The 14,273-nt window shown below is 37.8% G+C and overlaps 1 long non-coding RNA gene across 1 annotated transcript in view; it reads right to left on the bottom strand.

Annotated features, from left to right (window-relative positions):
- Positions 1 to 3,946: 3,946 nt before the first annotated feature.
- Positions 3,947 to 14,273, bottom strand: part of LOC108639459 — a 55,679-nt gene continuing 45,352 nt past the window's right edge. Inside the window, exon 3 of the long non-coding RNA XR_001920524.2 lies at positions 3,947 to 4,551. This is a non-coding gene — a long non-coding RNA (uncharacterized LOC108639459). The remainder of the gene's footprint in view (positions 4,552 to 14,273) is intronic.

Below are 14,273 nucleotides of genomic sequence, written 5' to 3'. Positions count from 1 at the left end.
CACTAAAAGGATATTAAAAAGTTTGTTCTCTCAGTTGCTTCCTATCAATAAACTGTGCTTACCCACACAGACAGGCCAGGGCTGTCAGGATCTGCAGCAGCTGGTCGGTGCCCGTGCTTAGCGGGTGTTCCCGCGGAGCAGCACAGTCTCGGTGGCAGGATGAGTATCGCTCAACTCAGTAGTCCCAACACCCCATTTTTATCAGTTCCACATTACACTACGTAGGGCCAATACGCAGTGTAAGGTGATGCCTGAATGGCAGCCAAACACCGCCTAATCATCACCTCATGGCAACAGTCTGCGCATGCCCTACTCGTAGGGCAAGGGGCGAGCGACCCCTGCCCACATAATCTTCCTCCCATCATCATCTTTCTCACCCCTGTGTATGACCTCTACCATTGTGTTTCAAGGGTAGATGTATCTATCTTGCAATATGTAGCAAAACCAAGGAAGAACTCAGCTCTGATAATAGGGAATATCAAGCTGACTTGCTAAAAAGCACAATGGACCTTACAAGCTGACTTGTTGAAAAGCACAATGGACCTTACAATTAGCTTGTGCCATGAAGTTACATTGTACATACTCTAGCTGGTTTCACATCCTAATATGATTCCTTTCTCACGCCTCTATGCTCCATTGATCATCTAATTCAAAATACCCCCCTTACACTAAGGAAACCTTTAACCGTTGTATTTTTATATTGCAACAGTGGTCATTAATAATTTAAATGTATTGCAATGTAATATCATAAAATGTAACCTATGGATAAGATGTTACTTAATTTTCACAGCATAGGTGGCTCACAAAACATATTATTCCATTATTATGATAATGGGTTGATAAAACCTCAAATAATTCATCTAGTCTAACCTATTAACTTTATTAAGGAACCTGTCTGTTGGCAAGTTTATCATACCAATAAATGAACAAATTTATGTTACACTTATGAGAAAATTCATACTCTCTTCAAGTAATAAAGTTTTATGCAAGAAAATTTGCTATAGTTTTTTTTCCTGTAAGACAAACAGAATTATTTTGGCTTTTTGAACATCACTCGATTGTCATTTAGTCAGTGTCAATGTCACTATAGTAGAATATGTTGACTCTGCTATCTGTTTGTGGCATAGACTAGGAAAAATGAAAATCAATAGCTAAAACTCTATGCAGGAAGTAGGGAGGGACTTACGACAGGACAGATGATTAAAGAAAATGCTGTCTTGCCTGGTATGTTGAATGAATGGCTTGTCTGTAGAGACAAGCAGCTTTGTGCCATTTGGATCACAGAGTTGGTAAAGTTCAACTAGTCAGACTCTTGGCACATACATTTCTTGTTTCTTAAAAATCTCTGAACTAGAGTCTTCTGAAAACAGTTCTTTTCTTCCCTTTCTTATATAAAAAGAAGTATTATGGTCATATTTCAGAAAAGTGTTATGATCATATTTTTTGCAATTTATTTCGCTACCGAGAGAAATACTTTTGGAAACCGGAATCTTCTTGACTTTGATCTCTATTCTTTATGCTAGGTGTCTTGGACAGTCACACTTGCACAATGTTATCAGTGTTAAGTGCCAATGCAATATGTTCCTTGCAACAGTTATAAAAAATACTTGGGTTTTAGAGAAACACAAAGGACATCAGGGCTCTTTTTCAGTTTTGCATGGCAGTAATTTCCAGGCATTTAGAAAACATATAAGTAAAGGACTCAAGTTGAAATGACTTTTTCACTGGGAGTTATGTCTAAAAAACTTCTATACATTTTTTATTATTACTGAAGAAAACAACAAAGCAAATGGTTTTATCAGATCCTGAAGGTACAGTTGTATAGCTGTCTTTACTCAAGAATGTACAGACAAGAAAAGCATCCCTGAGGACAGCGTATGTCATGATCCTGTTACTGATTTTATATCAGTCATACCTTTTTGAAATATCAAACAAAATTTTACCTGCAATGTATTTATTTTGTCTCTTTTCTAGTCAGAATTTAAATTAAGGACTTTCAGAAGTAGTTGTAGTCTGAATAGAACTATCCTCCTTCTTGAAGCTTTCAAAGTCACCCTGTAAAAGCTGAAGATATAAGAAGTAGGAAAGTAGTTTGCTCCATCAATTTATTGTGGATTACATGTTGCTAGTAATTTCTCACAACGGATCTTAAGCTAGCCTCTCATTCAGCTGAGAAAATTTAATACACTTCCTTCAAGATACTGCCTAGATGGGAAAAAATCAGTAAAGAAGTCCATTATGCAGTTCATCAAATGGATCTTTATGAGGATATTGGAGATGTGATTTGTGGCACTATTTAGGATACATTACATACTACATTATTATAAAGTTCAGGTTTGTAATTTAATTATAGGCCAAATTATCTTCAGTTCTAACTTTAGTCGAAGTGACTAAGCCAAGCCTAACAGGTGATATAAATTGTAAATGGTCTGAGTGTCATGGGCCACAATAAAGGCTGTGTTACATAATTTTATACTTTGTGTGGGATTTTCAGAACCACCTAAAGAAACACCTAAATGAGGTGTTCACACCTTGTATATTCTACCATTATGCTATTAAGTGTTCCTAGTAAAAATATTGCAAACAGTCATTTTTTCCCCAAAGAAAATAAATATGTTTTCAGAGGATAAAATTGTGTTGAAGGATTTTTGTGAATATAAGGGTCCATAGAACTGTGACCAAGCACAGAGGGGTTTTTTAAGGCCATTTACAATAAAGATTTTAAGCCTTCTGCCAGAATTCTGGGATGTAATTATTTTCCATTACTTCTTGATAACCCTCTGAATTTCTCATAGCTTTCCTTTTTTAATATCCTTCTGTATTTTTTTTTTATTCACTTTCCAAATTTCCTCCTAAGATTGTCATTTTTACTTGTGATAATTTATATTGCTTTCTACTAGGGCATGATATAGTTTGCTTTTGGAAATCCCTTATTTTCTTTTGACAGATGTACCATTTTAAGAGAGAGAGAGAAAGAGAGATAAACACATATATGTATGTGCATATATAATGCTTTTTATGAGTTAGTTATGTATTGAGGAAGTCTCAAAATTGACTATAATTTGTTTATATATCTTTTATTTCTCTCTGACTGATTTTCTTATTCTAATCCATCTTTAAGTTTCTCATTCTAGTTTTTCCTCTTGCAAGAATAATGGCTATAATCATTTTATGGTTATTGCAATTTAATATTCACCTACAGTAAGTACTGTACATGTACATTAAGAAAAATGCTTCCTCGCATTTCAAAGAACAATATATATAATTTGGGGAAATTCCTGAAATATATTGTATATGAAACATAATCAGCAAGTTTGTGGGTAACCGATGTCACTCTGTTGCTATTCAATCTGCATATTACTTTTTGATCCTCTGTTCCTTGGCGTGTTTCAGTGAACAACCTGATTTTTATGACATTTTAGCACATGTAGTCATACATTTCTACAGAGCGCAATGCACTGTCTTTCTTATGTTAAATAGAAACTTCATCTCTTTTCATAGGAAGATGAAGAGTGTAATTGGAGGGTGTACTTTGTATCAGGAGTACTCTTCCAGTGCAGCATAGCTACTAAGCTAAGGTTTTCTTCTTAAGAAGTTTCTTAAGGGGCAGTTTTATGACAGATGTGAATCAGAACAAGCTTCGTAAGCTTCCACTCTCCTTCACCTATGTTATAATAAATGAGAGCTTTTGGTTAAGAAAAATGAATGCTTTCACTTACTTTTACAAAGTATTTCTGCAGAAATGAGGGAGATGACTATGTTGAATTGTGATATAGAGGTTATCCTGTAGGACCTGGAGATGCAACCAGCTCTTAGTTATGTGTTTGGGAAAGGTGAGGGGGGAAGGGACAGGTGAGAGAAATTATTACAGGAGTTGTAATTATTACAGGTGTTTTTATTATTACAGTAGTGCCCCTTAATTGGGAATAGTGTCTCAAGATGGTTTTGGTTCATTGTACAACGACCTAACCAAAATGAAGACTTATGAAACAAAGGTATATTTGCCAAGAAAAACACAGGGCAGTCAACGTAGTTTTTGTTACCCCATAAATAAAAAAATTAGAGAGAGCAGAATCTCAGCCTCTGTTTAAGTGTCAGGGCATGGTGAGCACCAGCTCTCCCTAAGGTATGTGGTGCTGAGGGAGATACTATGGCCAGCAGGACTGACCCCAACCGAGGCAAGAAAGACCAGCCCAGGGATGGTAGCCACGTCCAGACCGTCAGGCAATTTTATGATGATGAAGCAGGTCTGAGGAAATCAAGCCAGGAAGTCATGCCAAAAATCAGGGTCAGGATCAGTTCCAGTGAAGTTAATGAGAGTCAGACACAGTCTAGGGATGATTTAGCATATTCACAGCGATGAGATAGGTGAAGCTCAGAAGTCACACTGCAGATTGGGATCAGCAGGGTTCATATCTGACAGAGTGAAGATCTATCTTCTTTTCTGTGATGTGATATGATACATGCAGGAATCCATCCTGTTTGTGAATCCCATGAATAGCCTCATGAGGCTCAAGGGTTTTTCTTGTTACTTCTACAGCCACCATTAATCTGAAAGAAAAAGTCCATGTTTATGTATGTGTCCATCAGTTTCTGAAAAATAATGTAATTCCTTATCCCTATCTGTCTACAAAACTGTATTCATTTTCATTCATGAGTTCACTTCCCTTTGTATTGAACAATCATGCTGGTGCCAATTTCCTCTTTGAGGATCTCCTCAAAGAAGTTAGGATAGCCTTAGACAAGATTAAAAATCAAGAAGGAATTCATAAGAAGGTCAATCACTATACCCTACTAAGTGCTCATAAAGTTGCTTACCATTATGTTGAGCTTCAGCTCTGGACTTCAGATAGATGCAGGTTTTCCAGTTAGAAAGGCACCAACAAATATTTACTTTTGTCCCATTAAAAGAGACAGAATAGGAACATGTGCACAGGCTTGCCCCATGTTGACCATACTGGAAGATTAATAAAGGCAGCCATGCTCTTACAGTCCAGATACAGGATTTGGGTGGATGATATTTACTTTCAAACAGCTTTCTTTATAAAAACTACAACATGAAAAAAGGAAGAATGTTGTCCCAAAGGTGGTTCAAAACGTACATGATTAAGAGCAGTACACTGGTCAACTCTTTTGCATTCTTCACTGAAACTAAGAATAGAGCACGAAGACAGAGTATTTTCAGAAGAACAGCATGCACAGGAACAAGAGCAGTGTACAGGGCAAAGAGCTCTGCAGCAAAAGCAGCAGGCAGGCTTATATATGGAAATGAGAAATGAGAAAGTATGTTGATGGAAGCGTTCTAGGAGACGCAGGTGGTGGCAGTAGATTACCCGTGATTCGGAACCACATAAGAGAGTAGACAGCACAATGGCTCTGTAAACACTGATCTTGGTACTTTTCTTCAAGTGTTTATTACGCCAAACTCTTTTGTGGAGTTTCCCGAAACAAATGGAAAGAACCTGTGGAGATCCTTCAATGTCTTCACTGACTATAGAAGACTCTTCAATACCTGGCTTAGACTAGAAGAGTACATTTTATGTGCTGAAGGCAAGTGAGGTAAATCTCAGTTTTTCAAACTCTTCTGGGGATTTCAGCAATTTTCAGTCAATAAATTCACTCTCTTTCAATAGATTTTATTATACATATTCATATTAATTCAGAAAACGCAGATATATTTAATAGCAACGTTAAGGACTCCTTGGAATTAACAATAAAATTCTCTTGTGATCCTCATAGAATAAAATTTTGAATAATGATACTTCCAAGGTAATCTGCACATCTCTGAAAATAGTTTTTGATAGTCTGAAAACTGAAGACAGATTTTTTTTCCCCTAAAAGGTTTAATGACTCGTTCCTTTACTCCTTTTGCTTCAGGCTTTTATCAGTATGGATATTAAACTACTTCACAAACTGTGAGAAGTGTTAAGTTGCAAATGTACTCTCCTGTTGTACAGACTTACGTGGATAGTGGTTAAAAGGATTGATGCTGCTACTAACCTAAGTGTCCTGACATATTCTCTTGTCAAAATCTATTCCATCCTTCTCTTTTATAATTTTTTCCCTTTTTTTCTGTTATAATATATTGATTTTTCTCATCTGCAGAACTTCCCATTCAACCTTGGAAATTTTTGCAATGTGAAGAAGTTAACTCTCTAGTGAGTACAAGACAGCAGTCCCATCATTAATTTGTTAGATTTCTGAACTGGTACCTTTGTGCATTCTCCCCAGATGACATTCACTCTATTGAAGATGTCACATGTAAACATCCACAAGCAACTTCACTATTATTTTTTAAGTCTTTCTTTAGAATGTTCCTTCACCAATCTGCCCATAGAAATGAAGACTTTAGATACAGGCTTTCTCACAGCTAGGTGTGGCTCCTCATATTATATGTATCTCCTTTCTGTCTTCTACAAAGAGACAGCAAGCTTTGGGGGCATTGCCTTGTTTTCATTCAAAACACTTACAGCTCTAGAACCCTTACATTTTACAGTAATAAACATCTTGATTAATACACAGAGATTGATACTTTTGTTACATGCAAAAACCAGAACACCTAAACTCTATTTGATTTCTATACTTTTTCTTTGAGTTTCTGCCTGCATTTACATGAGAAAACTAACCAGAACAGATATATCAGAATAAATAATACTTAATTTCCATATTTAAGTTTCCACTCTTCAAATAAGACTAGAAGTAACTAAGTACCTGTTGTAATTTCTCACTGTTCACCATATTTACTAAATAATCCATATATTTATAATTTACATTGTTTAATACAGCTTTCAGACTCGTGGTATTTTCTAGCTTTGAACTATACATGTGCACAGTCTCATAATTGAGTATTTTATCCCCATGTCTTCTAGTATGGTTTGTGAAAGAGAGGTGGAGATGGATATAATTTTTATATATACTATATAAATATATATTTACAATATTTATTATTATAATTAACATAATACTTATGTTTTAGGTGGAAATAGAGGAAAGTGGTCTGTGTATCTAAAACCAAAGTCTGTCATTGTACAACCATTTATTTTAAACTGGGAGATTATACAAGCTATATTCATTCAGATTCAACCTATGTAAATCATGGCTTTGCAATCACTTAGGAGTTGTATGGCATTAATCTACAGTGACAATGTTCAACAGAGTCTAGAAAGTTGTTTGATTTCACACTCTGTAAATGACAGTTCTTGATTTCCTGTAAGATTTTGGATCACAGACAAAACGTTTTTTCAGTAACTGTGTATTGGCTGGACAGCTACAGCTGAAATGCAGAACTGTTGTGGTTGGGTGATATGATCAACATTCATCACAAACTAATAATGGTGATTTTGAACATCTTAATTTGAGATCACACAACTCTGTGTAGTGTGAAATAAGATGTCTGGGTGATTGCAAAGATTTTGACTCGTCTGTGTGCTGATAGCCTGCAGAAGATTTTAATATTCTGAAGTCACACCAGATGGGCAATCTGCTGCAGTATATACCTTGGCTCAGTTTTAAAAATTGCAAGGGTTTGATATCTGATGTCACCTCAAGGGAAAAATAATAAACAGCTGCAGTAACATTTTTTAATCTCTCTACTCTTGATTTACCTAGGCTTTGAGTGATGCAATACTCAGCTTAGGATAACTGTACAAAGGCAGAGTTTCTACAATACCAAGGCATAAAAATGCATGAGGGGATCAGAAATGAAACTGGAAAAAAATGAGTAACTATTATTTAACTGTTCTATGTCTGCCTTCTAATCCTATGTGCAAAAACTTAACTTGTTGCAAAATAGGTTTAGAAAAGCATACAGATATAAGAAAAAGTGGCAGAGAAAAATGTAAAAGACTACAGATCAAATTTTGATTAATTTTTATAGCTACAAGAAATGTAGTCAGTTTTCTGGATCAGTGGAGTTATTTATTCTGGGAGTGAGTAGATAGCAATACCAGCACTCCCCTACTTCAAGGTTTTGTTGGATAAATTCTTTTGTAGAATATTCCATGGAAGCAACCTGAGTCAATGGTAATTCTGTAGCTCTTGATTGCAGTCCTCGGAATTGGACTTTTGTCCATTTTGGTACTGGACAACTCATAGCTTCACGTATTTCATGCTGTTGTTCATCTCTTTCATTGTGCACAAAAAAGACTTATAATTTACAGTTTATGAGCTGGGTAATCTGACCAGTAGGCTATTCAATGAATATGACATAGAGGATGTATTCAACTTTTTGAACTGACCTGTAAATTCAGATTGGGGTTTTTTGTTTGCTTCTTTTTGGTTTTGAGGTTTTGTTTTGTTTTTAATCAGTTACTTCAGACTATAGTAAATATGTCATGTTAAAAGAGAGAGAGAAATGTGAAGAATTAGGAGCTGTTGTAATAGGTAGCTCAGTTTGAATTAGGGAGCCAAAGGAGGAACTACAATAATGTCTGTTCTGTTATGCAGAAACATTTGGAACTTGTCACTGAATAAATAAGATCCCATCTAAGTGCTTTTCCCTACCATGGCTGTTGAACACAAGTATTATGAGTAAATGGTAGAGGAAATAATCTGAGTTGAAAACTAGGATGTAGTAAAAGATGTAAAAAGGATGTAACTAGGATGTAAAAGATCACTAGAACTTTAACCTGGATTCTGAAAGAAAAATGAAAGATTTAAGGAACATTTATATTTGCCATCTAAGCACTGAATGAGGAGGAAGACCATCAGAACATCCTTTACTTCCAACTGTATCTGTTTATGTCACTTGTTATGCTTCATAGCTTTTAATTATCTTAAGCTAAATGTTTAAGTAACTTCATCATGTCAATATACTGTGAATCCTGACTGAGGATGGGTCCTTCTACCCAAATATGTTATGCATTTTTAAAAAAATATGAAATTATTTAAGAGTCTGTGAGTGATGCAGAAGCCAAATGTATAATGTCAGGAAAGAAGAGACATCTGAGAAAAATCCTGATGGAAAATGGAAACTAAAGTAAACAGCTGAAGATTCCGAATTAATACATAAAAGCATGACGCAGCTATTTGCCTGAGAACTGAATTTAGGAGGGCCAAAATAGGCTTAAGGAGCCTACAGTGCTCTGAAACTACAGACTTGAAGGACTAAAAAGATGATAGGCATATGATAGAGAAACACATGGGTTGAAATTTCAATACAGACCTGTTCATACTCTGGTAACCAGGACATTACCAACATGCTAAGTAAAAACCAAAACTGACCCCACTACTCTGCAGAAGTTACAAGTGATGACAGTGTATGTACATCACAGAAAAAGATTGTGCCAGTCCCATCACTAGTCCCAGTTAGTCCATCAGTACAGCAGTATATATAATTCCCTAGAGTAATGGGTCATTCATTTTGTCCTTTTCACTTTTCTAGAGTTGTGCTATATCGAAACCTGACACTGGGACAAGCTGGGAATTGCTGGAGAGCCACTTTGTAGTTCTAGGCTATTTAATATACACTGTTAAGTGTATAGTTAGGAGACTAAGGTCCCAACATTTTTCAGTCAGGACAAGGTGCTGAGAGAACCTTATATCACTGGAAATTTTCAGGAAAAGTTCTCTCGCCTTCTATCCCTGTCATTAAAAAACTTGTTGGTTTGACTTTTCTTCTTTAAGAATCCTAGAAAACAAGATAGAAGGAAGAAGAAAAATTACATGGGACTCTACTCCAGCACATTATAGGACAACTTGTACTTGGCTTGCCACAAACAAAAGCCAGATTGGTGGAATGATTTGTTTTGAAAGTGTGATTTACTGAACTATGCTGCTTCTGTTTGAAAGGCCACAGATAAACCGATTACACTAATTCTGAAGAAGATTGCTTCATATTGTTTAACTCAAAGACAACATATTCAAAGTGGATTATGATAGACATGGCTGACTTATGCCTGAGTCTCGCTCAAGAACAAGTGATGTCGTGCACTGCTCACCTTTGAGGTACTGGTTAGCGAACAAAACCCTTCCCAGAAAAAAGGGTCTAAATGTCTCCATTTCTAAGAGAGGTTGTATTTTTTCATTGAGATGCATAGTACAGTACTGTGCAGTGATTTAAAGTAATTTTGGTGTTTTGTAGCTGAATGTCATTCCCTTTAAATGAGATACTGGCAGTTAGATGACTTTGATTGCTGCCAGCTGTCAATACCCCTGAGGAAAGCAGAGATACTTCTATGATGGAAGCTGAACAAGAAGTCTGATGATCAAACACATCACAAGTTTTGTCAGAGGATTACCGAATTAAATAAAATAGATGTGTGTTTACACTCTTAAAGTCATAAACAAGCTGTCTGTGAGTTTTCTTTTTTTTTTCTTACAGATAACACTTCATACTCCAGTATTTTAAGAGTTTTTTGTAGCCTCTGTTTTTGCATTATGGAATACGTCTCCAGATAGAGACAAAAAGAGCTAAAACAACCATTTTCCTCTTGTCCAAATGTCTGTCCATTTTCCTTGCATAAGTACCATTTAAACAGATAAAAGTGATTTACTTATTACTGCTACTTATTGGAGTAAATGGATATATGGGCTAAAATTTCAAAACTAGACACTCAAAACTTGAAATATGCAGTTGATTCATTAATCCAATACCTCCTGTGCAGTACAAGTCAGGTATTGCTGTTGCACACAGTCATTTACATTCTGTTAGTTTCTATATGTGTAATTTAGAAATACACACTAGATTATGCCTAATATTGAAAAATGTAGTCCATGTTCTGTGAGTCCTCTTCTGTTTCTTCTCATTACACCTGCTTGCTCATAGTCTTCAACACAAAATTAGCTGAAAGCAATAAAAGGGGAAGTGAAGACAAGCAATACAGTTTAAAAAGTCTAAAAACTAGGTTTAGAAAGTTTAAATCTGTCTTTACATCTATACATTATCAAGTAGCTGAGAATATAAAGTGTTTCTTTGGGTTGATATGGTCTCCTTTAAGGCCTTCAGTGTTAGCCAAATGACACATTTTAAAAGTGTGTGGAGCTGATTAATGTTGGACATAGATGTATAATCTTAATAGAGATACCTACTGGGAGGACATATCCAACCTTAACAATCTTAATAATGAAACAAATAATATCTAATTATCTTACGTGGTAAGGGAACGTGAAATTTCTATATATTTTATTCCTCAAAGGAAAAAAATTATATCTTTTTTCTTGACAAAGGGCTAGATTTACTAGAAATTATCATAAGTCAATACGGAAATATATCAGTATTGCATGAACACCAAGGTGTCTAAAGTCTGCAAAAATTCTTTATAAAACTTACTGTACCTTCTGGAGCACCAACCACTGCAAAGTTTTTTTTCCAAGTTTAGTAAAAGCTTCTGAGAGACTTTTAATGACAGGTAGTAGTTGTTATGTAGCAGCCACAGTAGGGAGTCCTGTAGTGTTATAAATCTCATTTGTCAATTGTCTTTCTACTTGGAGAGGGATACTAGCTAAGCAGGGAGGCGAATCACCAAGGTGCCCTGTCCCTTCATGAGGCAATTCTTAAATCTCTTTTGAGAGACAGAAAAGTCCTAGACAATTGACAAACTGAAAAACAGAGACCAAACTGAAAAGTCAGCCAACAGCAGTCATATGAGAAGGGAAATAGAGAAGGGTTAAGAGCCAGGAGTATCAGGCGTGTATCTGAAGGGACAGTGTCAAGAGAATGGAGCCAGGCTCCTCTCAGTGGTTAGGCGAGAGGACAAGAGGCAACGGGCAGAAACTGGAATACAGAAAGTTCCACCTGAATAGGAGGAAAAACTTCTTTGCAGTGCAGGTGACCGTGCACTGGAACAGATTACCCAGAGACGTTGTGGAGTTTCCCTCGCTGGAGATATTCAAAAGCTGTCTGGACAGAATCCTGAGTAACATGCTCTAAGGGACCCTGCCTGAGCAGGAAGTATGAACTGGATGACCTCCAGTGGTCCCTTCCAACCATTGCCATTCTGTTAATCTGTGACTCTCTTATTCTGTGGTTCTGTGTGAGTATCTCATATTCTTCAGAGGTGAGTGGTCTGTGTGTTTTTCTCAGTGATCCTGACTTAGGGTTAGCTATGTGCACAGACCAAGGCAATCTAGACTAAGAACTGAAGTTCTTCAGAGTTTTGCAGTATGTGAAGGTTATGAATACATTACTGGAATGGGATTTAGGCTCCAGTTCACTTTTTACTCAGATACAGATCCTTGGTGACTCTGAAAAAGCAAGTGGAGGCTGTAAAAAAACAGTCAGGAAGGCTGTATTTACACCTTTCTAGTGTGGTTCATTTTAATATCATTCCCAGCTTTCTAGATAAGGGAACAACTGAAATGTACTGTGTCTGTCGTCCCCAAATGCGCATTCCATTTCTGTGAGTGCTCAGTGGTAGATGAGGGGTTGGTGTACACATCAAGTCTAGCTCTGATAGCCAGCGAATGCCTGGACTAGGAAAGGCTTCTTACTCTTAAGTGTAGCTGATTAAGTGCCTCTAATAAGTAATGACATGTAACATAAATTGCTTTCTGAACATCATAAATGTTGATTCTCTTTTGCTGCTGAGATGACCTGCTAATGTGGGCACCTGACAGGCTGGATAAAAAAAAGGAATTCCGTCCTTCTCTTTTGTGCTTTGAACCTCTCAGGTGAGGTGCCTTTTTTAATCTTCCCTATTCCTTCCTTTTGCTTTGAAGGGAGCTTTTATTCAGTATCTTCATCAAGATATTCTCTATCTTCTTTTTTTTTTTTTCAAGCCTTTTGACTCAAATGTCTGACAACCTCAAAACTCAAGCGTGCTGATCTTTAGAACGGCACTATGAAGTGGGCAGGCTCACTGCCTCCTGAAGAAAAGGAGAAAAGGAAATGAAGACTAAAGTAGCTCAAATGACTTCTCAGCAGCCACACACTAAATCTGTGTATGAGCAAAAACTCCAGTTCTAAATGCCATACCTGCCCCAAACCATGTGTGTTGTGCATATGTAGTCACTGGCAAACTCCAAGCTGAACCCACTAGGGAGTAGGAGACGCTGGGTCCAGCCAGGGATATCAGGTGGGCAGAGGGTCTATGCTGGTATTTGAGGGAACCCATGAGTGTGGGGTGCTGGTGGGACAAGTGTGTGAGTGCTGTGTGTGTGCAGTGAGCATCCAGCAGGATCAACCAGTGAGTCGGGAGCTTGTGGGATGAGTAAGGGGGCCAGGATCCAGGAAGGGGTGCAGGGTGAGCAAAGGGGCTGTGCCAGTGCTCAGGGGATCTATAAATGTGTGTATGCTTGTGTACAGCTAAGGAAGCGTGTGTTAGATGAATGGACAATGAGGAGGATTGGGAACTGGCTGATTGGTAGGTCTCAGAGGGTAGTGATCAGAGATAGAGAGTCTAGTTGGAGGCATGTAGCTTAGCATTGTTCCTTGGGGTTCAGTATTGGGTCCAGCCTTGTTCAACTTATTCATCAAAGACCTGGATGAAGGGACAGCAAGTTTGTAGATGATACAGGACTGGGAGGAGTGGCTGACACACCAAAAGATTTTGCTGCCATTCAGTGAAACCTGGACAGGCTGGAGAGTTGGGCAGAGAGGAACCTAATGAAGCTCAACAAAGGCAAATGCAGGGTCCTGCACTTCGGGAAGAATAACCCCAGGCTGGGGGCCAACCTGCTGGAAAGCAGCTCTGTGGAGACGGACCTGGGAGTCCTGGTGGACAACAAGCTGTCCATGAGCCAGCAGTGTGTCCTTGTGGCCAGGAAGGCCAATGGTATCCTGGGGTGCATTAGGACAAGCATTGCCAGCAGGTCAAGGGAGGTGATCCTGCCCATCTACTAAGCACTAGTGAGGCTGCATCTGGAATGCTGTGTCCAGTTCTGGGCTCCTTCAGTTCAAGAAAAACTGGAGAGGGTCCTGTGGAGGGCTATGAAGATGATAGGGACTTGAGCACCTCTCTTATGAGAAAAGGCTGAGAGAGCTGGGCCTATTTAGCCTGGCAAATAGATAACTGAGGGGGATCTTACCAATGTATACAAATATCTTAAGGAAGGGTATAAAGATGACAGAGCCAAGCTCTTTTTGATGTTTCCCAGCAACAGGGCAAGGAGCAATAGGCCAAAACTGAAACACAGGAAGTTCCATCTGAATATGAGGAAAAAGTGCTTTACTGTGATGGTGACAGAACACTGGAACATGCTGCCCAGAGAGGTTGTGGAGTCTCCTTCCCCAGAGATATTAAAAAACAGCCTGGACACAATCCTGTGCAACCTGCTGTAAGGTGAACCTGCTTTAGTACAGGGGCTGGATTAGATGATCTCCAGATATCGCTTCC

The sequence above is a fragment of the Manacus vitellinus genome, unplaced genomic scaffold (genome assembly GCF_001715985.3).
Source record: "Manacus vitellinus isolate BGI_N305 unplaced genomic scaffold, ASM171598v3 scaffold_2_pilon, whole genome shotgun sequence".
NCBI lineage: Eukaryota > Metazoa > Chordata > Aves > Passeriformes > Pipridae > Manacus > Manacus vitellinus.
Note: the sequence above shows the minus strand (reverse complement) of the source record. Positions and strands in the feature narration are given on the sequence as shown.